This window comes from Bombus huntii, chromosome 18 (assembly GCF_024542735.1).
Source record: "Bombus huntii isolate Logan2020A chromosome 18, iyBomHunt1.1, whole genome shotgun sequence".
Taxonomy (NCBI): domain Eukaryota; kingdom Metazoa; phylum Arthropoda; class Insecta; order Hymenoptera; family Apidae; genus Bombus; species Bombus huntii.
The window spans coordinates 5,747,448-5,770,278 of record NC_066255.1 but is presented as its reverse complement, the minus strand read 5'-3'; the positions used below and the strand labels follow the sequence as shown (position 1 = coordinate 5,770,278).

Genomic DNA, 22,831 nt, shown 5'->3' with positions numbered 1-22,831 from the left:
ATAGCCGTCATTTCGTTCCCGTTGGAGATATTTCGACGTTTAAGCACTCGTTGAACTCCATTTCACAGTGCTAATGCAATGCACAACCATTTAAGCGTCGAAACAATCAAAATATCTCGCAAATCGCGAAGATTTCGAAAATTTTGATGAAAAATAGCCGTCATTTCCTTCCCGTTGGAGATATTTCGACGTTTAAGCACTCGTTGAACTCCATTTCACAGTGCTAATGCAATGCACAACGTTTAAGCGTCGAAACAATCAAAATATCTAGCAAATCGCGAAGATTTCGAAAATTTTGACGAAAAATAGCCGTCATTTCCTGCCCGTTGGAGATATTTCGACGTTTAAGCACTCGTTGAGCTCCATTTCACAATGCTAATGCAATGCACAACCATTTAAGCGTCGAAACAATCAAAATATCTCGCAAATCGCGAAGATTTCGTAAATTTTGACGAAAAATAGCCGTCATTTCCTGCCCGTTGGAGATATTTCGACGTTTAAGCACTCGTTGAACTCCATTTCACAGTGCTAATGCAATGCACAACCGTTTAAGCGTCGAAACAATCAAAATATCTCGCAAATCGCGATTTTGACGAAAAATAGCCGTCATTTCCTGCCCGTTGGAGATATTTCGACGTTTAAGCACTAGTTGAACTCCATTTCACAGTGCTAATGCTATGCACAACCATTTGAGCGTCGAAACAATCAAAATATCTCGCAAATCGCGAAGATTTCGAAAATTTTGATGAAAAATAGCCGTCATTTCGTTCCCGTTGGAGATATTTCGACGTTTAAGCACTCGTTGAACTCCATTTCACAGTGCTAATGCAATGCACAACCATTTAAGCGTCGAAACAATCAAAATATCTCGCAAATCGCGAAGATTTCGAAAATTTTAGCGAAAAATAGCCGTCATTTCCTTCCCGTTGGAGATATTTCGACGTTTAAGCACTCGTTGAACTCCATTTCACAGTGCTAATGCAATGCACAGCGTTTAAGCGTCGAAACAATCAAAATATCTCGCAAATCCCGAAGATTTCGAAAATATTGATGAAAAATAGCCGTCATTTCCTTCCCGTTGGAGATATTTCGACGTTTAAGCACTCGTTGAACTCCATTTCACAGTGCTAATGCAATGCACAACCGTTTAAGCGTCGAAACAATCAAAATATCTCGCAAATCGCGATTTTGACGAAAAATAGCCGTCATTTCCTGCCCGTTGGAGATATTTCGACGTTTAAGCACTAGTTGAACTCCATTTCACAGTGCTAATGCTATGCACAACTGTTTAAGCGTCGAAACAATCAAAATATCTCGCAAATCGCGAAGATTTCGTAAATTTTGACGAAAAATAGCCGTCATTTCCTTCCCGTTGGAGATATTTCGACGTTTAGGCACTCGTTGAACTCCATTTCACAGTGCTAATGCAATGCACAACCGTTTAAGCGTCGAAACAATCAAAATATCTCGCAAATCGCGATTTTGACGAAAAATAGCCGTCATTTCCTGCCCGTTGGAGATATTTCGACGTTTAAGCACTCGTTGAGCTCCACTTCACAATGCTAATGCAATGCACAACCACTTAAGCGTCGAAACAATCAAAATATCTCGCAAATCGCGAAGATTTCGAAAATTTTGATGAAAAATAGCCGTCATTTCCTTCCCGTTGGAGATATTTCGACGTTTAAGCACTCGTTGAACTCCATTTCACAGTGCTAATGCTATGCACAACCATTTGAGCGTCGAAACAATCAAAATATCTCGCAAATCGCGAAGATTTCGAAAATTTTGATGAAAAATAGCCGTCATTTCGTTCCCGTTGGAGATATTTCGACGTTTAAGCACTCGTTGAACTCCATTTCACAGTGCTAATGCAATGCACAACCATTTAAGCGTCGAAACAATCAAAATATCTCGCAAATCGCGAAGATTTCGTAAATTTTGACGAAAAATAGCCGTCATTTCCTTCCCGTTGGAAATAGTTCGACGTTTAAGCACGCGTTGAACTCCATTTCACAGTGCTAATGCAATGCACAACCATTTAAGCGTCGAAACAATCAAAATATCTCGCAAATCGCGAAGATTTCGAAAATTTTAGCGAAAAATAGCCGTCATTTCCTTCCCGTTGGAGATATTTCGACGTTTAAGCACTCGTTGAACTCCATTTCACAGTGCTAATGCAATGCACAACCGTTTAAGCGTCGAAACAATCAAAATATCTCGCAAATCGCGATTTTGACGAAAAATAGCCGTCATTTCCTGCCCGTTGGAGATATTTCGACGTTTAAGCACTAGTTGAACTCCATTTCACAGTGCTAATGCTATGCACAACTGTTTAAGCGTCGAAACAATCAAAATATCTCGCAAATCGCGAAGATTTCGTAAATTTTGACGAAAAATAGCCGTCATTTCCTGCCCGTTGGAGATATTTCGACGTTTAAGCACTCGTTGAACTCCATTTCACAGTGCTAATGCAATGCACAACCGTTTAAGCGTCGAAACAATCAAAATATCTCGCAAATCGCGATTTTGACGAAAAATAGCCGTCATTTCCTGTCCGTTGGAGATATTTCGACGTTTATGCACTCGTTGAGCTCCATTTCACAATGCTAATGCAATGCACAACCATTTATGCGTCGAAACAATCAAAATATCTCGCAAATCGAGAAGATTTCGTAAATTTTGACGAAAAATAGCCGTCATTTCCTTCCCGGTGGAGATATTTCGACGTTTAAGCACTCGTTGAAGTCCATTTCACAGTGCTAATGCAATGCACAACCATTTAAGCGTCGAAACAATCAAAATATCTCGCAAATCGCGACGATTTCGCAAATTTTGACGAAAAATTGCCGTCATTTCCTTCCCGGTGGAGATATTTCGACGTTTAAGCACTCGTTGAACTAGATTTCACAGTGCTAATGCAATGCACAACCGTTTAAGCGTCGAAACAATCAAAATATCTCGCAAATCGCGATTTTGACGAAAAATAGCCGTCATTTCCTTCCCGTTGGAGATATTTCGACGTTTAAGCACTCGTTGAACTCCATTTCACAGTGCTAATGCAATGCACAACCGTTTAAGCGTCGAAACAATCAAAATATCTCGCAAATCGCGATTTTGACGAAAAATAGCCGTCATTTCCTGCGAGTTGGAGATATTTCGACGTTTAAGCACTCGTTGAACTCCATTTCACAGTGCTAATGCAATGCACAACCATTTAAGCGTCGAAACAATCAAAATATCTCGCAAATCGCGAAGATTTCGTAAATTTTGACGAAAAATAGCCGTCATTTCCTGCCCGTTGGAGATATTTCGACGTTTAAGCACTCGTTGAACTCCATTTCACAGTGCTAATGCAATGCACAACCGTTTAAGCGTCGAAACAATCAAAATATCTCGCAAATCGCGATTTTGAAGAAAAATAGCCGTCATTTCCTGCGAGTTGGAGATATTTCGACGTTGAAGCACTCGTTGAACTCCATTTCACGGTGCTAATGCAATCGACAACCATTTAAGCGTCGGAACAATCAAAATATCTCGCAAATCGCGAAGATTTCGAAAATTTTGATGAAAAATAGCCGTCATTTCCTTCCCGTTGGAGATATTTCGACGTTTAAGCACTCGTTGAACTCCATTTCACAGTGCTAATGCAATGCACAACCATTTAAGCGTCGAAACAATCAAAATATATCGCAAATCGCGAAGATTTCGAAAATTTTGATGAAAAATAGCCGTCATTTCCTTCCCGTTGGAGATATTTCGACGTTTAAGCACTCGTTGAACTCCATTTCACAGTGCTAATGCAATGCACAACGTTTAAGCGTCGAAACAATCAAAATATCTAGCAAATCGAGAAGATTTCGAAAATTTTGACGAAAAATAGTCGTCATTTCCTTCCCGTTGGAGATATTTCGACGTTTAAGCACTCGTTGAACTCCATTTCACAGTGCTAATGCAATGCACAACCATTTAAGCGTCGAAACAATCAAAATATCTCGCAAATCGCGAAGATTTCGAAAATTTTAGCGAAAAATAGCCGTCATTTCCTTCCCGTTGAAGATATTTCGACGTTTCAGCACTCGTTGAACTCCATTTCACAGTGCTAATGCAATGCACAACCATTTAAGCGTCGAAACAATCAAAATATCTCGCAAATCGCGAAGATTTCGAAAATTTTGATGAAAAATAGCCGTCATTTCCTTCCCGTTGGAGATATTTCGACGTTTAAGCACTCGTTGAACTCCATTTCACAGTGCTAATGCAATGCACAACCATTTAAGCGTCGAAACAATCAAAATATCTCGCAAATCGCGAAGATTTCGAAAATTTTAGCGAAAAATAGCCGTCATTTCCTTCCCGTTGGAGATATTTCGACGTTTAAGCACTCGTTGAACTCCACTTCACAGTGCTAATGCAATGCACAACCGTTTAAGCGTCGAAACAATCAAAATATCTCGCAAATCGCGATTTTGACGAAAAATAGCCGTCATTTCCTGCCCGTTGGAGATATTTCGACGTTTAAGCACTAGTTGAACTCCATTTCACAGTGCTAATGCTATGCACAACTGTTTAAGCGTCGAAACAATCAAAATATCTCGCAAATCGCGAAGATTTCGTAAATTTTGACGAAAAATAGCCGTCATTTCCTGCCCGTTGGAGATATTTCGACGTTTAAGCACTCGTTGAACTCCATTTCACAGTGCTAATGCAATGCACAACCGTTTAAGCGTCGAAACAATCAAAATATCTCGCAAATCGCGATTTTGACGAAAAATAGCCGTCATTTCCTGTCCGTTGGAGATATTTCGACGTTTAAGCACTCGTTGAGCTCCATTTCACAATGCTAATGCAATGCACAACCATTTATGCGTCGAAACAATCAAAATATCTCGCAAATCGAGAAGATTTCGTAAATTTTGACGAAAAATAGCCGTCATTTCCTTCCCGGTGGAGATATTTCGACGTTCAAGCACTCGTTGAAGTCCATTTCACAGTGCTAATGCAATGCACAACCATTTAAGCGTCGAAACAATCAAAATATCTCGCAAATCGCGACGATTTCGCAAATTTTGACGAAAAATTGCCGTCATTTCCTTCCCGGTGGAGATATTTCGACGTTTAAGCACTCGTTGAACTAGATTTCACAGTGCTAATGCAATGCACAACCGTTTAAGCGTCGAAACAATCAAAATATCTCGCAAATCGCGATTTTGACGAAAAATAGCCGTCATTTCCTTCCCGTTGGAGATATTTCGACGTTTAAGCACTCGTTGAACTCCATTTCACAGTGCTAATGCAATGCACAACCGTTTAAGCGTCGAAACAATCAAAATATCTCGCAAATCGCGATTTTGACGAAAAATAGCCGTCATTTCCTGCGAGTTGGAGATATTTCGACGTTTAAGCACTCGTTGAACTCCATTTCACAGTGCTAATGCAATGCACAACCATTAAAGCGTCGAAACAATCAAAATATCTCGCAAATCGCGAAGATTTCGTAAATTTTGACGAAAAATAGCCGTCATTTCCTGCCCGTTGGAGATATTTCGACGTTTAAGCACTCGTTGAACTCCATTTCACAGTGCTAATGCAATGCACAACCGTTTAAGCGTCGAAACAATCAAAATATCTCGCAAATCGCGATTTTGAAGAAAAATAGCCGTCATTTCCTGCGAGTTGGAGATATTTCGACGTTGAAGCACTCGTTGAACTCCATTTCACGGTGCTAATGCAATCGACAACCATTTAAGCGTCGGAACAATCAAAATATCTCGCAAATCGCGAAGATTTCGAAAATTTTGATGAAAAATAGCCGTCATTTCCTTCCCGTTGGAGATATTTCGACGTTTAAGCACTCGTTGAACTCCATTTCACAGTGCTAATGCAATGCACAACCATTTAAGCGTCGAAACAATCAAAATATATCGCAAATCGCGAAGATTTCGAAAATTTTGATGAAAAATAGCCGTCATTTCCTTCCCGTTGGAGATATTTCGACGTTTAAGCACTCGTTGAACTCCATTTCACAGTGCTAATGCAATGCACAACGTTTAAGCGTCGAAACAATCAAAATATCTAGCAAATCGAGAAGATTTCGAAAATTTTGACGAAAAATAGTCGTCATTTCCTTCCCGTTGGAGATATTTCGACGTTTAAGCACTCGTTGAACTCCATTTCACAGTGCTAATGCAATGCACAACCATTTAAGCGTCGAAACAATCAAAATATCTCGCAAATCGCGAAGATTTCGAAAATTTTAGCGAAAAATAGCCGTCATTTCCTTCCCGTTGAAGATATTTCGACGTTTAAGCACTCGTTGAACTCCATTTCACAGTGCTAATGCAATGCACAACCATTTAAGCGTCGAAACAATCAAAATATCTCGCAAATCGCGAAGATTTCGAAAATTTTGATGAAAAATAGCCGTCATTTCCTTCCCGTTGGAGATATTTCGACGTTTAAGCACTCGTTGAACTCCATTTCACAGTGCTAATGCAATGCACAACCATTTAAGCGTCGAAACAATCAAAATATCTCGCAAATCGCGAAGATTTCGAAAATTTTGATGAAAAATAGCCGTCATTTCCTTCCCGTTGGAGATATTTCGACGTTTAAGCACTCGTTGAACTCCATTTCACAGTGCTAATGCAATGCACAACGTTTAAGCGTCGAAACAATCAAAATATCTAGCAAATCGCGAAGATTTCGAAAATTTTGACGAAAAATAGTCGTCATTTCCTTCCCGTTGGAGATATTTCGACGTTTAAGCACTCGTTGAACTCCATTTCGCAGTGCTAATGCAATGCACAACGTTTAAGCGTCGAAACAATCAAAATATCTAGCAAATCGCGAAGATTTCGAAAATTTTGACGAAAAATAGTCGTCATTTCCTTCCCGTTGGAGATATTTCGACGTTTAAGCACTCGTTGAACTCCATTTCACAGTGCTAATGCAATGCACAACCATTTAAGCGTCGAAACAATCAAAATATCTCGCAAATCGCGAAGATTTCGAAAATTTTAGCGAAAAATAGCCGTCATTTCCTTCCCGTTGGAGATATTTCGACGTTTAAGCACTCGTTGAACTCCATTTCACAGTGCTAATGCAATGCACAGCGTTTAAGCGTCGAAACAATCAAAATATCTCGCAAGTCGCGAAGATTTCGAAAATTTTGATGAAAAATAGCCGTCATTTCCTTCCCGTTGGAGATATTTCGACGTTTAAGCACTCGTTGAACTCCATTTCACAGTGTTAATGCAATGCACAGCGTTTAAGCGTCGAAACAATCAAAATATCTCGCAAATCGCGAAGATTTCGAAAATTTTGATGAAAAATAGCCGTCATTTCCTTCCCGTTGGAGATATTTCGACGTTTAAGCACTCGTTGATCTCCATTTCACAGTGCTAAAGCAATGCACAACCATTTATGCGTCGAAACAATCAAAATATCTCGCAAATCGCGAAGATTTCGTAAATTTTGACGAAAAATAGCCGTCATTTCCTGCCCGTTGGAGATATTTCGACGTTTAAGCACTCGTTGAACTCCATTTCACAGTGCTAATGCAATGCACAACCATTTAAGCGTCGAAAGAATCAAAATATCTCGCAAATCGCGAAGATTTCGAAAATTTTGATGAAAAATAGCCGTCATTTCCTTCCCGTTGGAGATATTTCGACGTTTAAGCACTCGTTGAAATCCATTTCACAGTGCTAATGCAATGCACAACCATTTAAGCGTCGAAACAATCAAAATATCTCGCAAATCGCGAAGATTTCGTAAATTTTGACGAAAAATAGCCGTCATTTCCTGCCCGTTGGAGATATTTCGACGTTTAAGCACTCGTTGAACTCCATTTCACAGTGCTAATGCAATGCACAACCATTTAAGCGTCGAAACAATCAAAATATCTCGCAAATCGCGAAGATTTCGAAAATTTTGATGAAAAATAGCCGTCATTTCCTTCCCGTTGGAGATATTTCGACGTTTAAGCACTCGTTGAACTCCATTTCACAGTGCTAATGCAATGCACAACGTTTAAGCGTCGAAACAATCAAAATATCTAGCAAATCGAGAAGATTTCGAAAATTTTGACGAAAAATAGTCGTCATTTCCTTCCCGTTGGAGATATTTCGACGTTTAAGCACTCGTTGAACTCCATTTCACAGTGCTAATGCAATGCACAACGTTTAAGCGTCGAAACAATCAAAATATCTAGCAAATCGCGAAGATTTCGAAAATTTTGACGAAAAATAGTCGTCATTTCCTTCCCGTTGGAGATATTTCGACGTTTAAGCACTCGTTGAACTCCATTTCGCAGTGCTAATGCAATGCACAACGTTTAAGCGTCGAAACAATCAAAATATCTAGCAAATCGCGAAGATTTCGAAAATTTTGACGAAAAATAGTCGTCATTTCCTTCCCGTTGGAGATATTTCGACGTTTAAGCACTCGTTGAACTCCATTTCACAGTGCTAATGCAATGCACAACCATTTAAGCGTCGAAACAATCAAAATATCTCGCAAATCGCGAAGATTTCGAAAATTTTAGCGAAAAATAGCCGTCATTTCCTTCCCGTTGGAGATATTTCGACGTTTAAGCACTCGTTGAACTCCATTTCACATTGCTAATGCAATGCACAGCGTTTAAGCGTCGAAACAATCAAAATATCTCGCAAGTCGCGAAGATTTCGAAAATTTTGATGAAAAATAGCCGTCATTTCCTTCCCGTTGGAGATATTTCGACGTTTAAGCACTCGTTGAACTCCATTTCACAGTGCTAATGCAATGCACAACCATTTAAGCGTCGAAACAATCAAAATATCTCGCAAATCGCGAAGATTTCGTAAATTTTGACGAAAAATAGCCGTCATTTCCTGCCCGTTGGAGATATTTCGACGTTTAAGCACTCGTTGAACTCCATTTCACAGTGCTAATGCAATGCACAACCATTTAAGCGTCGAAACAATCAAAATATCTCGCAAATCGCGAAGATTTCGAAAATTTTGATGAAAAATAGCCGTCATTTCCTTCCCGTTGGAGATATTTCGACGTTTAAGCACTCGTTGAACTCCATTTCACAGTGCTAATGCAATGCACAACGTTTAAGCGTCGAAACAATCAAAATATCTAGCAAATCGAGAAGATTTCGAAAATTTTGATGAAAAATAGCCGTCATTTCCTTCCCGTTGGAGATATTTCGACGTTTAAGCACTCGTTGAACTCCATTTCACAGTGCTAATGCAATGCACAACCATTTAAGCGTCGAAACAATCAAAATATCTCGCAAATCGCGAAGATTTCGAAAATTTTGATGAAAAATAGCCGTCATTTCCTTCCCGTTGGAGATATTTCGACGTTTAAGCACTCGTTGAACTCCATTTCACAGTGCTAATGCAATGCACAACGTTTAAGCGTCGAAACAATCAAAATATCTAGCAAATCGCGAAGATTTCGAAAATTTTGACGAAAAATAGTCGTCATTTCCTTCCCGTTGGAGATATTTCGACGTTTAAGCACTCGTTGAACTCCATTTCACAGTGCTAATGCAATGCACAACGTTTAAGCGTCGAAACAATCAAAATATCTAGCAAATCGCGAAGATTTCGAAAATTTTGACGAAAAATAGTCGTCATTTCCTTCCCGTTGGAGATATTTCGACGTTGAAGCACTCGTTGACCTCCATTTCACAGTGCTAATGCAATGCACAACCATTTAAGCGTCGAAACAATCAAAATATCTCGCAAATCGCGAAGATTTCGAAAATTTTGATGAAAAATAGCCGTCATTTCCTTCCCGTTGGAGATATTTCGCCGTTTAAGCACTCGTTGAACTCCATTTCACAGTGTTAATGCAATGCACAGCGTTTAAGCGTCGAAACAATCAAAATATCTCGCAAATCGCGAAGATTTCGAAAATTTTGATGAAAAATAGCCGTCATTTCCTTCCCGTTGGAGATATTTCGACGTTTAAGCACTCGTTGATCTCCATTTCACAGTGCTAAAGCAATGCACAACCATTTATGCGTCGAAACAATCAAAATATCTCGCAAATCGCGAAGATTTCGTAAATTTTGACGAAAAATAGCCGTCATTTCCTGCCCGTTGGAGATATTTCGACGTTTAAGCACTCGTTGAACTCCATTTCACAGTGCTAATGCAATGCACAACCATTTAAGCGTCGAAACAATCAAAATATCTCGCAAATCGCGAAGATTTCGAAAATTTTGATGAAAAATAGCCTTCATTTCCTTCCCGTTGGAGATATTTCGACGTTTAAGCACTCGTTGAACTCCATTTCACAGTGCTAATGCAATGCACAACCATTTAAGCGTCGAAACAATCAAAATATCTCGCAAATCGCGAAGATTTCGAAAATTTTGATGAAAAATAGCCGTCATTTCCTTCCCGTTGGAGATATTTCGACGTTTAAGCACTCGTTGAACTCCATTTCACAGTGCTAATGCAATGCACAACGTTTAAGCGTCGAAACAATCAAAATATCTAGCAAATCGCGAAGATTTCGAAAATTTTGACGAAAAATAGTCGTCATTTCCTTCCCGTTGGAGATATTTCGACGTTTAAGCACTCGTTGAACTCCATTTCACAGTGCTAATGCAATGCACAACGTTTAAGCGTCGAAACAATCAAAATATCTAGCAAATCGCGAAAATTTCGAAAATTTTGACGAAAAATAGTCGTCATTTCCTTCCCGTTGGAGATATTTCGACGTTTAAGCACTGGTTGAACTCCATTTCACAGTGCTAATGCAATGCACAACCATTTAAGCGTCGAAACAATCAAAATATCTCGCAAATCGCGAAGATTTCGAAAATTTTGATGAAAAATAGCCGTCATTTCCTTCCCGTTGGAGATATTTCGACGTTTAAGCACTCGTTGAACTCCATTTCACAGTGCTAATGCAATGCACAACCATTTAAGCGTCGAAACAATCAAAATATCTCGCAAATCGCGAAGATTTCGAAAATTTGGATGAAAAATAGCCGTCATTTCCTTCCCGTTGGAGATATTTCGACATTTAAGCACTCGTTGAACTCCATTTCACAGTGCTAATGCAATGCACAACGTTTAAGCGTCGAAACAATCAAAATATCTAGCAAATCGCGAAGATTTCGAAAATTTTGACGAAAAATAGTCGTCATTTCCTTCCCGTTGGAGATATTTCGACGTTTAAGCACTCGTTGAACTCCATTTCACAGTGCTAATGCAATGCACAACGTTTAAGCGTCGAAACAATCAAAATATCTAGCAAATCGCGAAGATTTCGAAAATTTTGACGAAAAATAGTCGTCATTTCCTTCCCGTTGGAGATATTTCGACGTTTAAGCACTCGTTGAACTCCATTTCACAGTGCTAATGCAATGCATAACCATTTAAGCGTCGAAACAATCAAAATATCTCGCAAATCGCGAAGATTTCGAAAATTTTAGCGAAAAATAGCCGTCATTTCCTTCCCGTTGGAGATATTTCGACGTTTAAGCACTCGTTGAACTCCATTTCACAGTGCTAATGCAATGCACAACCATTTAAGCGTCGAAACAATCAAAATATCTCGCAAATCGCGAAGATTTCGTAAATTTTGACGAAAAATAGCCGTCATTTCCTGCCCGTTGGAGATATTTCGACGTTTAAGCACTCGTTGAACTCCATTTCACAGTGTTAATGCAATGCACAGCGTTTAAGCGTCGAAACAATCAAAATATCTCGCAAATCGCGAAGATTTCGAAAATTTTGATGAAAAATAGCCGTCATTTCCTTCCCGTTGGAGATATTTCGACGTTTAAGCACTCGTTGAACTCCATTTCACAGTGCTAATGCAATGCACAGCGTTTAAGCGTCGAAACAATCAAAATATCTCGCAAATCGCGAAGATTTCGAAAATTTTGATGAAAAATAGCCGTCATTTCCTTCCCGTTGGTGATATTTCGACGTTTAAGCACTCGTTGAACTCCATTTCACAGTGCTAATGCAATGCACAACCATTTAAGCGTCGAAACAATCAAAATATCTCGCAAATCGCGAAGATTTCGAAAATTTTGATGAAAAATAGCCGTCATTTCCTTCCCGTTGGAGATATTTCGACGTTTAAGCACTCGTTGAACTCCATTTCACAGTGCTAATGCAATGCACAAACATTTAAGCGTCGAAACAATCAAAATATCTCGCAAATCGCGAAGATTTCGTAAATTTTGACGAAAAATAGCCGTCATTTCCTGCCCGTTGGAGATATTTCGACGTTTAAGCACTCGTTGAACTCCATTTCACAGTGCTAATGCAATGCACCACCATTTAAGCGTCGAAACAATCAAAATATCTCGCAAATCGCGAAGATTTCGAAAATTTTGATGAAAAATAGCCGTCATTCCTTCCCGTTGGAGATATTTCGACGTTTAAGCACTCGTTGAACTCCATTTCACAGTGCTAATGCAATGCACAACGTTTAAGCGTCGAAACAATCAAAATATCTAGCAAATCGAGAAGATTTCGAAAATTTTGACGAAAAATAGTCGTCATTTCCTTCCCGTTGGAGATATTTCGACGTTTAAGCACTCGTTGAACTCCATTTCACAGTGCTAATGCAATGCACAACCATTTAAGCGTCGAAACAATCAAAATATCTCGCAAATCGCGAAGATTTCGAAAATTTTAGCGAAAAATAGCCGTCATTTCCTTCCCGTTGGAGATATTTCGACGTTTAAGCACTCGTTGAACTCCATTTCACAGTGCTAATGCAATGCACAACCATTTAAGCGTCGAAAGAATCAAAATATCTCGCAAATCGCGAAGATTTCGAAAATTTTGATGAAAAATAGCCGTCATTTCCTTCCCGTTGGAGATATTTCGACGTTTAAGCACTCGCTGATCTCCATTTCACAGTGCTAATGCAATGCACAACCATTTAAGCGTCGAAACAATCAAAATATCTCGCAAATCGCGAAGATTTCGAAAATTTTGATGAAAAATAGCCGTCATTTCCTTCCCGTTGGAGATATTTCGACGTTTAAGCACTCGTTGAACTCCATTTCACAGTGCTAATGCAATGCACAGCGTTTAAGCGTCGAAACAATCAAAATATCTCGCAAATCGCGAAGATTTCGAAAATTTTAGCGAAAAATAGCCGTCATTTCCTTCCCGTTGGAGATATTTCGACGTTTAAGCACTCGTTGAACTCCATTTCACAGTGCTAATGCAATGCACAGCGTTTAAGCGTCGAAACAATCAAAATATCTCGCAAATCGCGAAGATTTCGAAAATTTTGATGAAAAATAGCCGTCATTTCCTTCCCGTTGGAGATATTTCGACGTTTAAGCACTCGTTGAACTCCATTTCACAGTGCTAATGCAATGCACAACGTTTAAGCGTCGAAACAATCAAAATATCTCGCAAATCGCGAAGATTTCGAAAATTTTGACGAAAAATAGCCGTCATTTCCTGCCCGTTGGAGATATTTCGACGTTTAAGCACTCGTTGAGCTCCATTTCACAATGCTAATGCAATGCACAACCATTTAAGCGTCGAAACAATCAAAATATCTCGCAAATCGCGAAGATTTCGTAAATTTTGACGAAAAATAGCCGTCATTTCCTTCCCGGTGGAGATATTTCGACGTTTAAGCACTCGTTGAACTCCATTTCACAGTGCTAATGCAATGCACAACCATTTAAGCGTCGAAACAATCAAAATATCTCGCAAATTGCGAAGATTTCGTAAATTTTGACGAAAAATAGCCGTCATTTCCTGCCCGTTGGAGATATTTCGTCGTTTAAGCACTCGTTGAACTGCATTTCACAGTGCTAATGCAATGCACAACCGTTTAAGCGTCGAAACAGTCAAAATATCTCGCAAATCGCGATTTTGACGAAAAATAGCCGTCATTTCCTGTCCGTTGGAGATATTTCGACGTTTAAGCACTCGTTGAGCTCCATTTCACAATGCTAATGCAATGCACAACCATTTAAGCGTCGAAACAATCAAAATATCTCGCAAATCGCGAAGATTTCGTAAATTTTGACGAAAAATAGCCGTCATTTCCTTCCCGGTGGAGATATTTCGACGTTTAAGCACTCGTTGAACTCCATTTCACAGTGCTAATGCAATGCACAACCATTTAAGCGTCGAAACAATCAAAATATCTCGCAAATCGCGATTTTGACGAAAAATAGCCGTCATTTCCTGTCCGTTGGAGATATTTCGACGTTTAAGCACTCGTTGAGCTCCATTTCACAATGCTAATGCAATGCACAACCATTTAAGCGTCGAAACAATCAAACTATCTCGCAAATCGCGAAGATTTCGTAAATTTGGACGAAAAATATCCGTCATTTCCTTCCCGTTGGAGATATTTCGACGTTTAAGCACTCGTTGAACTAGATTTCACAGTGCTAATGCAATGCACAACCATTCAAGCGTCGAAACAATCAAAATATCTCGCAAATCGCGAAGATTTCGTAAATTTTGACGAAAAATAGCCGTCATTTCCTTCCCGGTGGAGATATTTCGACGTTTAAGCACTCGTTGAACTCCATTTCACAGTGCTAATGCAATGCACAACCATTTAAGCTTCGAAACAATCAAAATATCTCGCAAATCGCGAAGATTTCGTAAATTTTGACGAAAAATTGCCGTCATTTCCTTCCCGGTGGAGATATTTCGACGTTTAAGCACTCGTTGAACTCCATTTCACAGTGCTAATGCAATGCACAACCATTTAAGCGTCGAAACAATCAAACTATCTCGCAAATCGCGAAGATTTCGTAAATTTGGACGAAAAATAGCCGTCATTTCCTTCCCGGTGGAGATATCTCGACGTTTAAGCACTCGTTGAACTCCATTTCACAGTGCTAATGCAATGCACAACCATTGTCACGTCCCGCGCTCCGCACGCGCCGTAACGAGAACAAGAAAACTATTCTATACAAAACGCGCGAATAAAGATTTGAAGACACAAACGAACACACGGCGCCACGAAACTAAAGGAAGGATTAACAAAGTGAGGGGCGACTAATAAATCCAATCAGTATAAAATAAAATAAAATAAATAAAACCAGCTAACGGATTGAACGAGTTACGAACCAAACAAATAAATCAGGAAATAAGAATAACTGCAGAAAGGGAAATAATTGAAACGCCAGAAATACGAGTATATATATAAATATATTTTAATCAATCAATTTGAAGAGTTACATATAAGTATAAACATATATGCTAGGCACGTAATAAATTAGTATATATTAGTGTTAGAGCTTATAATACTATGCAATAAATACAATATTATCAATTTATGAAATATAAGTATATACAAAGTTAAAAACTAATACATACAATATTGTATTATTAAAGAAATAAAAGTTACATTGTCAGAAACATATATATATGTGTGCGCATTCTATTAAACAGATACATATTTGAAACTAGCCTACGTTCCGGTAAAGAATTATAAAATAAGAACTACATTACGAAACATGCATGTCTATATATATATATGTCGGAGATGAAAGGAAAGCCGAAGCCTTTCCTTGGAAATTTTGGGAACATCCTCTAGTACCTTAGCCTAGATTTTATTATAGTTGTAATTGCTTAAGATTTATAATAAGCGAGATTGGGTTCGAGGTGACAATCGGTCGCTGAACGTAGCCACGGTCACGGGATGGATGTTTTATCTAACGGAAGTCTGGAGTGGTTGTATGTGTTTTCCGAGAAATGTGGTTGTGGCGGCATGCGGCCTCGAGAGCGGGCCGAGCCACGTGTGATGTTGCCTCGGAGGTGCCGATGCAATGGGACATACATTGTATTAGTAATCAAAACTCCAGGCAGAAACTGCCTAGCAACGGCGTTTGGAACTTTCTCGATGCTTCCAACGAGTGTGCCTAGCAACGGCGTTTGGAACCTTCTCGATGCTTCCAAACGGGTATAGAAAACAAAATGCAATCGTACAGGGAGAAAAATCTCCACGAGGCTGGCATTCTTGCGACTGCCTTGGAGAGTGATACATCGAGCATTTTCGACGATCGCATTTGCGTCTAAGTTAGTTTCGCTTAGTAAGGAGTTATCCCGGTGACCGTGGATTCGTTTGAACTCAAACATTGCTAATAGTATTATTTAATTTAACTATTCGTAGATCGTATTATTCATTAGGCTTAGTGTTTGTTAGACTTATTATTAGTTGTACTTATTATTTGTTAAGCTTAGTGATAGACCTGTATATACGTGTAAATAAAATCTCGGCTTTGTGAAACGATGGCTAGTCCACATGAAGAGTCGTCGCGCGCCCAAAATTCGAATCGTGACCCGACATCAGAAGTGGGATCAGAACCGTTTAAAGTGCTACAAGAGCAAATGGTCCTTATGCGCGAGTTAATTCAGACGCTAGCGCACAAACCGGAGGTGCAAAGACCGAGTACGGAATCTAAGGATGTAACATTACCACGTTTTGACCCCGAAGGTGCGGGCGCCGATCCATCCGCGTGGTGCTCTCATGCTGATTTGATTTTGAAAGACCACCCGATGCAAGATAGTGCGTTACTTTCCGCTCTAAATCGCGCCCTAAGGCGTCCTGCTGCGCATTGGCTTTCACAAATGGTGCGCGGTGGAAAGCTTACCTGGCCAACGTTTAAGGAACAATTTCTTTCGCGTTTTGGTGGCAGAGAGACAGCCGCTTCGGCGTTAATAAGGATATCCAGAGAACGACCGTCGGAGACTGAATCCCCGGGAACGTACGGTAGTCGCCTCCGCTCCATGCTGCAGATGAAGTTGCAAGATCTAACGATGCCCGAAGTGATCAATGCCTTCGCCCTTTACATGCTGAGTTCACAAGATCGACGCTTTCGGCGACTAACGCTCGCGAATAATATCAGGACGGAGGACCAATTTCATGATGAAATGAGGATTCTCCCTTACAACGATCAGCCGACATTTTCGCCAAGAAATTCACTAACGGAACCTGAAGCTAAACGAAGCAGGCTATCAGTTCCTCGGATTAAGTGCTACCGCTGTGGTGCTCTCGGACATAGGAGAACGGAGTGTCGCCTGCAAATACAAACGGGGAAGGAGCAGGATATACGAAACCCGAAGGAAAAACGACCAGCCGCATCGTCGAAGGTGACCTGCTTCAAATGCCACGAGGAGGGACATATCGCGCCTAATTGCCCATCATCGCGGAAAAGAAACTACGATTCCATTGACGAACGCCGGATCGACTCCTGTGTAGTGGAAGCTCCGGCTGGTAGATTAAGCCATCTGGGTGAGTCGTATCCATTTTACTTTGATTCTGGGGCCGAGTGTTCGTTAATCAAAGAGTCCCTAGCCTCGAAATTTTCGGGTAAAAGAATAACCGATGTGGTAGTGATGCGGGGAATCGGGAATACTTGTATTAAGAGTACACTTCAGATTTTGTCCACTGTTTGTATTAACGGTCTTACATTGGAGATAGTTTTTCATGTCTTTGCCGACGATTACCTAAAATACGACATCATGATTGGTCGCGAGATTTTGAGCCAGGGATTCGACGTAAATATCACGCAAAATAGCCTCGTTATTTGTAAAACAAAGGTCGTTAACGCTTGTGGTAAAGTCGCGGAAGATGCGGTCAACATTAACGAGGTTGACACTGATGTGATCGGTAACGACAAAGATCGATTAATCTCTGTTCTCGAAAAATTTAAAGAATCATTCATTACGGGTTTCCCGCGTACTCGCGTCAGTACGGGTCAGTTGGAAATACGGCTAATTGATCCCAACGTCACCGTGCAGAGAAGCCCTTACAGGCTTAGCGAGGAAGAGCGAAGAATAGTACGCGAGAGAATAGACGAATTAATGAAAGCACAAATCGTAAAACCTAGTAATTCGCCGTTCGCGAGCCCTATGATACTCGTGAAGAAGAAGGACGGCTCAGACAGATTGTGTGTAGACTTTCGAGCGCTGAATAAAAATACGGTCGCGGATCGGTATCCCTTACCTCTTATTGCTGACCAAATCGCGAGATTGCAGAGTGCGAGATACTTCATTAGCCTGGACATGGCTAGCGGATTTCATCAGATTCCCATTCATCCTAACTCGACGGAATATACTGCGTTCGTTACCCCCGACGGTCAATACGAATACGTGACGATGCCGTTTGGGTTGAAAAATGCACCAGCCGTTTTCCAGAGAGCCATTTTCAAGGCCTTAGGCGACCTCGCTTATTCGTATGTCGTTGTTTATTTGGACGACGTTCTAATAATCGCCGACTCAATAGATCAAGCTCTAGAAAGGTTGCACACTGTACTAAACACTCTCGTATACGCCGGATTTTCTTTCAATTTCGCTAAATGTTCTTTTCTGAAAACGTCGGTACTTTATTTGGGATATGTAATTCGTAACGGAGAAGTTCGTCCAAACCCGGGAAAAATACAAGCTTTGAATTCTTTACCTGCACCGTCGACCGTCACACAGCTTAGGCAGTTTATAGGTTTGGCCTCTTACTTCCGAAAATTTATTCCTAAATTTTCACAAGTGATGAAACCCTTGTACGCACTCACTTCTAGTAACAAGCACATAACTTGGACGGACAGGCACGAAAAGATAAGACAACAGATAATTTCCGTTCTGACCGACGCGCCGGTGTTAATGATATTTGATCCCAGTCGTCCCATAGAGCTACATACCGACGCTAGTTCGGAGGGGTATGGAGCTATTTTAATGCATAAAGTCGAAAAGGAAAACAGAGTCATCGAATATTATAGTAAAAGGACCAGTCCCGCGGAATCTAGGTATCATTCGTACGAACTGGAGACACTAGCAGTAGTAAGCGCCGTCAAGCATTTCCGACACTACTTACATGGACGGAAATTCTTAGTAGTTACCGACTGTAATTCTTTGAAAGCCTCCAGCAACAAAGTAAACTTAAACGACCGGGTTTATAGGTGGTGGGCTTACTTGCAAACATTCGATTTTGACATCATGTATCGAGAGGGTAAACGAATGGCCCACGTAGATTTCTTTTCGCGAAACCCCGTAGACTTGAATCGCCGTATGATAGACAAGGTCGCAGAGAAAGAGATTAATCTGGCCGAGATCTCCGAGGATTGGCTATTAGCGGAACAACGTCGCGATCCGCAAATCTCCGAAATCGTTAATAAGTTGCAGAACGAAGAGCTCGCGGAAGATATCGCGAATACCTACGAACTGCGATCCGGTACACTTTACCGTAAAATACAACGAAAGGGCAGAACCCTTTGCTTACCCATTGTTCCGAGAGGTTTTAGATGGTCCGTCATCAACCATGTGCATCAGTCAATTATGCACTTAGGATGGGATAAAACGCTCGAGAAGCTCTATGAGTATTATTGGTTCGAGGGAATGGCGAAGTACGTTCGCAAATTTGTCGAGAACTGCCATGCTTGTAGAGTTTCGAAGGCTAGTTCAGGTAAAATACGGGCTGAACTGCATCCTATACCTAAGACCGGCATACCGTGGCATACGGTGCACATGGACATAACGGGCAAGCTGAGTGGCAAGAATGACTCGAAAGAGTATGTCGTCGTCTTGATCGATGCCTTTACGAAATTCGTGCACTTACATCACACACGCAAATTGGATTCGCTTAGCGTTATCAAGGCACTTAAGTCCGCCGTGTTTTTGTTCGGTAGTCCCTGTCGGGTAATAGCAGATCAGGGTAGATGTTTCACGGGCCGGGAATTTCAAGAATTCTGTGCAAGCAAACAAATCAAAGTTCATTTGATCGCGACCGGTGCAAGTAGGGCCAATGGGCAAGTAGAACGTGTTATGAGCACGTTAAAAAATATGTTCACAACGGTAGAAACGACCGGGCGTTCATGGCAAGACGCGATCGGGGAGATGCAATTGGCTTTGAATTGCACCATCAAATCGAGTCCTTTAGAGTTATTGATTGGTAGAGCAGCAAGACCGTATGACTTATTACTACCTGATAACATCGAGGAAAAAGAAATAGATATCTCCAGTGTAAGACAACAGGCAATAAAAGAGATGGAAACTAGTGCTAGGTATGACAAAGAGAGATTCGATAAAACCAAAGCTAAAGTAGTTAGGTTTAATCCCGGTGATTTGGTACTACGCCAAAATGAAGAAAGGAACCAGACAAAATTGGATCCAAAATTCAGGGGTCCGTTTGTAATATCGGAGGTCCTGGAAGGAGACCGATATACCTTGAAAACACTGGATGGGAAAAGGTCATACAAGTACAGTCATGACAGGTTAAGGAAAATGCCGGATAGTTGCATTCCTGCGGAGTTGGATGTCTGTTGTGATGACGAGAACAGTGACCATGGCGATGTGAGTACCCCGATCCCAGAGGATCGTAGAATTATATGAGCCCAGGTGCGGCCATGGGATGGAGTTCAGTGCGGTCAGGCACTGGAAGTGACGATGTCACGAAGCTGGGAGCCGGTTTAGTACCGACAGCGACAATGTCACGAAGCTGGGAGCCGGTTTAGTACCGACAGCGACAATGTCACGAGGTTAGAGCTGGTCTAGTACCGACAGCGACAATGTCACGGATTTGGAGCTGGTCTAGTACCGACAGCGACGATGTCACAAGGCTGGAGGCGGTCTAGTACCGGCAGTGACAATGTCACGAGGCTGGAGGCGGTCTAGTGTTGACAGCGATCGTGTTACGAAGCTGGTTATGTAACGAACTTTGAGAGTATGTGCGATTCGAAGGATGAGACCCATTTGGGTGTGAAATCGAGAATGGTCCGTCATGTCATTACGACCCGACTGAAAGCACGCAGAATGCAACTGGCACTTTGAATGCTAATCACAATGATACTAATCCTGTTTCCTTTTGTTTTGTTGACGAAGGTACACCCGAGGACGTGTGATAGTCAGGATGGCCGTGTTGGAGATGAAAGGAAAGCCGAAGCCTTTCCTTGGAAATTTTGGGAACATCCTCTAGTACCTTAGCCTAGATTTTATTATAGTTGTAATTGCTTAAGATTTGTAATAAGCGAGATTGGGTTCGAGGTGACAATCGGTCGCTGAACGTAGCCACGGTCACGGGATGGATGTTTTATCTAACGGAGGTCTGGAGTGGTTGTATGTGTTTTCCGAGAAATGTGGTTGTGGCGGCATGCGGCCTCGAGAGCGGGCCGAGCCACGTGTGATGTTGCCTCGGAGGTGCCGATGCAATGGGACATACATTGTATTAGTAATCAAAACTCCAGGCAGAAACTGCCTAGCAACGGCGTTTGGAACTTTCTCGATGCTTCCAACGAGTGTGCCTAGCAACGGCGTTTGGAACCTTCTCGATGCTTCCAAACGGGTATAGAAAACAAAATGCAATCGTACAGGGAGAAAAATCTCCACGAGGCTGGCATTCTTGCGATTGCCTTGGAGAGTGATACATCGAGCATTTTCGACGATCGCATTTGCGCCTAAGTTAGTTTCGCTTAGTAAGGAGTTATCCCGGTGACCTTGGATTCGTTTGAACTCAAACATTGCTAATAGTATTATTTAATTTAATTATTCGTAGATCGTATTATTCGTTAGGCTTAGTGTTTGTTAGACTTATTATTAGTTGTACTTATTATTTGTTAAGCTTAGTGATAGACCTGTATATACGTGTAAATAAAATCTCGGCTTTGTGAAACGATGGCTAGTCCACATGAAGAGTCGTCGCGCGCCCAAAATTCGAATCGAGACCCGACATATATATATATATATATATATATACATATATATATTATATTCTAAACTAAATTACTATTAATGTACGCTCGAATCAACAATCTAAGATACAGGCTACGGTCCGGTAAAGAGTTATAATACAAGAATTACATGCATGTCTCTATACAAACTTATAAAAATTTATATTCTAAACTACTACTGATCTATGTAAATTCTACAATCTAAAATACATACTTAAAACTAGCCTACATGCCGGTTGTTTCGATCATTCGCGGAGAGACGCGATCGCGAGATATCACGTCAACGAGAGTTGTAAGTTCTCGTTACGATTAAACAATCGACGCCACGAACTGATCGATTCCCTTATTTCGATTATGATAATAAGGGTAGTTTAATGAAATTTCACAAAATTAACACAACTAAATTAATGTTTATTGCAACAACTTATTAACTAGAAAGATATAAATGGAACAACAAAAAGAAAATGTGACTACGTAATGCGCGATATAAGATGTGTGTTGACTGTTTGGCTTCTCGAAATGTTCTGATTTTTTCTGGAAGGCGACCCCCACTACCTTCGGATCACGCCACATTCTTTTACGCCAGATAAAATAACGGCCACGAATCGACGTTTCTGGAGGTCGCCCTGCTTAATGAACCATGCGCTTGCCACTACAATGTTTGTTTTGCCGGGCAGCCGCGACGATCCGTCTGCGACATTATAGTGCCGCGACCGACAGTTAAGAATATAATCTATGGCAAGCCGCATGGCGTAACATCCTCCCCCCGTTGAGAGGGTACCGATCAAATTAGCGAGATGTGATTGAAGTTCCCATCTTAGTTCGTCTCGGTGGCTAGTTGTTCGGGTTTCTCGAGATCGGGTTGAATTGGCAGTGGGACAAGCCTTTTGACGGCCCGATCCAAAACGCTCTTTGCCGTCTGAACTGTAGCTGTCCGGATGACACCATCGGCGCCTGGATGAACCTTGATAACTCGGCCCAGAGGCCAATGCATGGAGGGAACGTTGTCCTCTCTGAGGATGACGATTGTGCCTTTTTGGATGCCGTGTCCACCCTTGCTCCACTTATTGCGGTTGGTTAGCTCGTTCAAATACTCCTTATGCCAGCGGTTCCAAAAATGCTGTTTAAGCTGTTGGATATGCTGCCATCTGG

General features: G+C 41.0%; 1 protein-coding gene across 1 annotated transcript in view; it reads right to left on the bottom strand.

The window, feature by feature from the left end:
• LOC126875504 (uncharacterized) overlaps positions 1 to 22,831 on the bottom strand; it is a 258,579-nt gene that overhangs the window by 168,485 nt on the left and 67,263 nt on the right. The gene's annotated exons all lie outside the window — the stretch shown is intronic.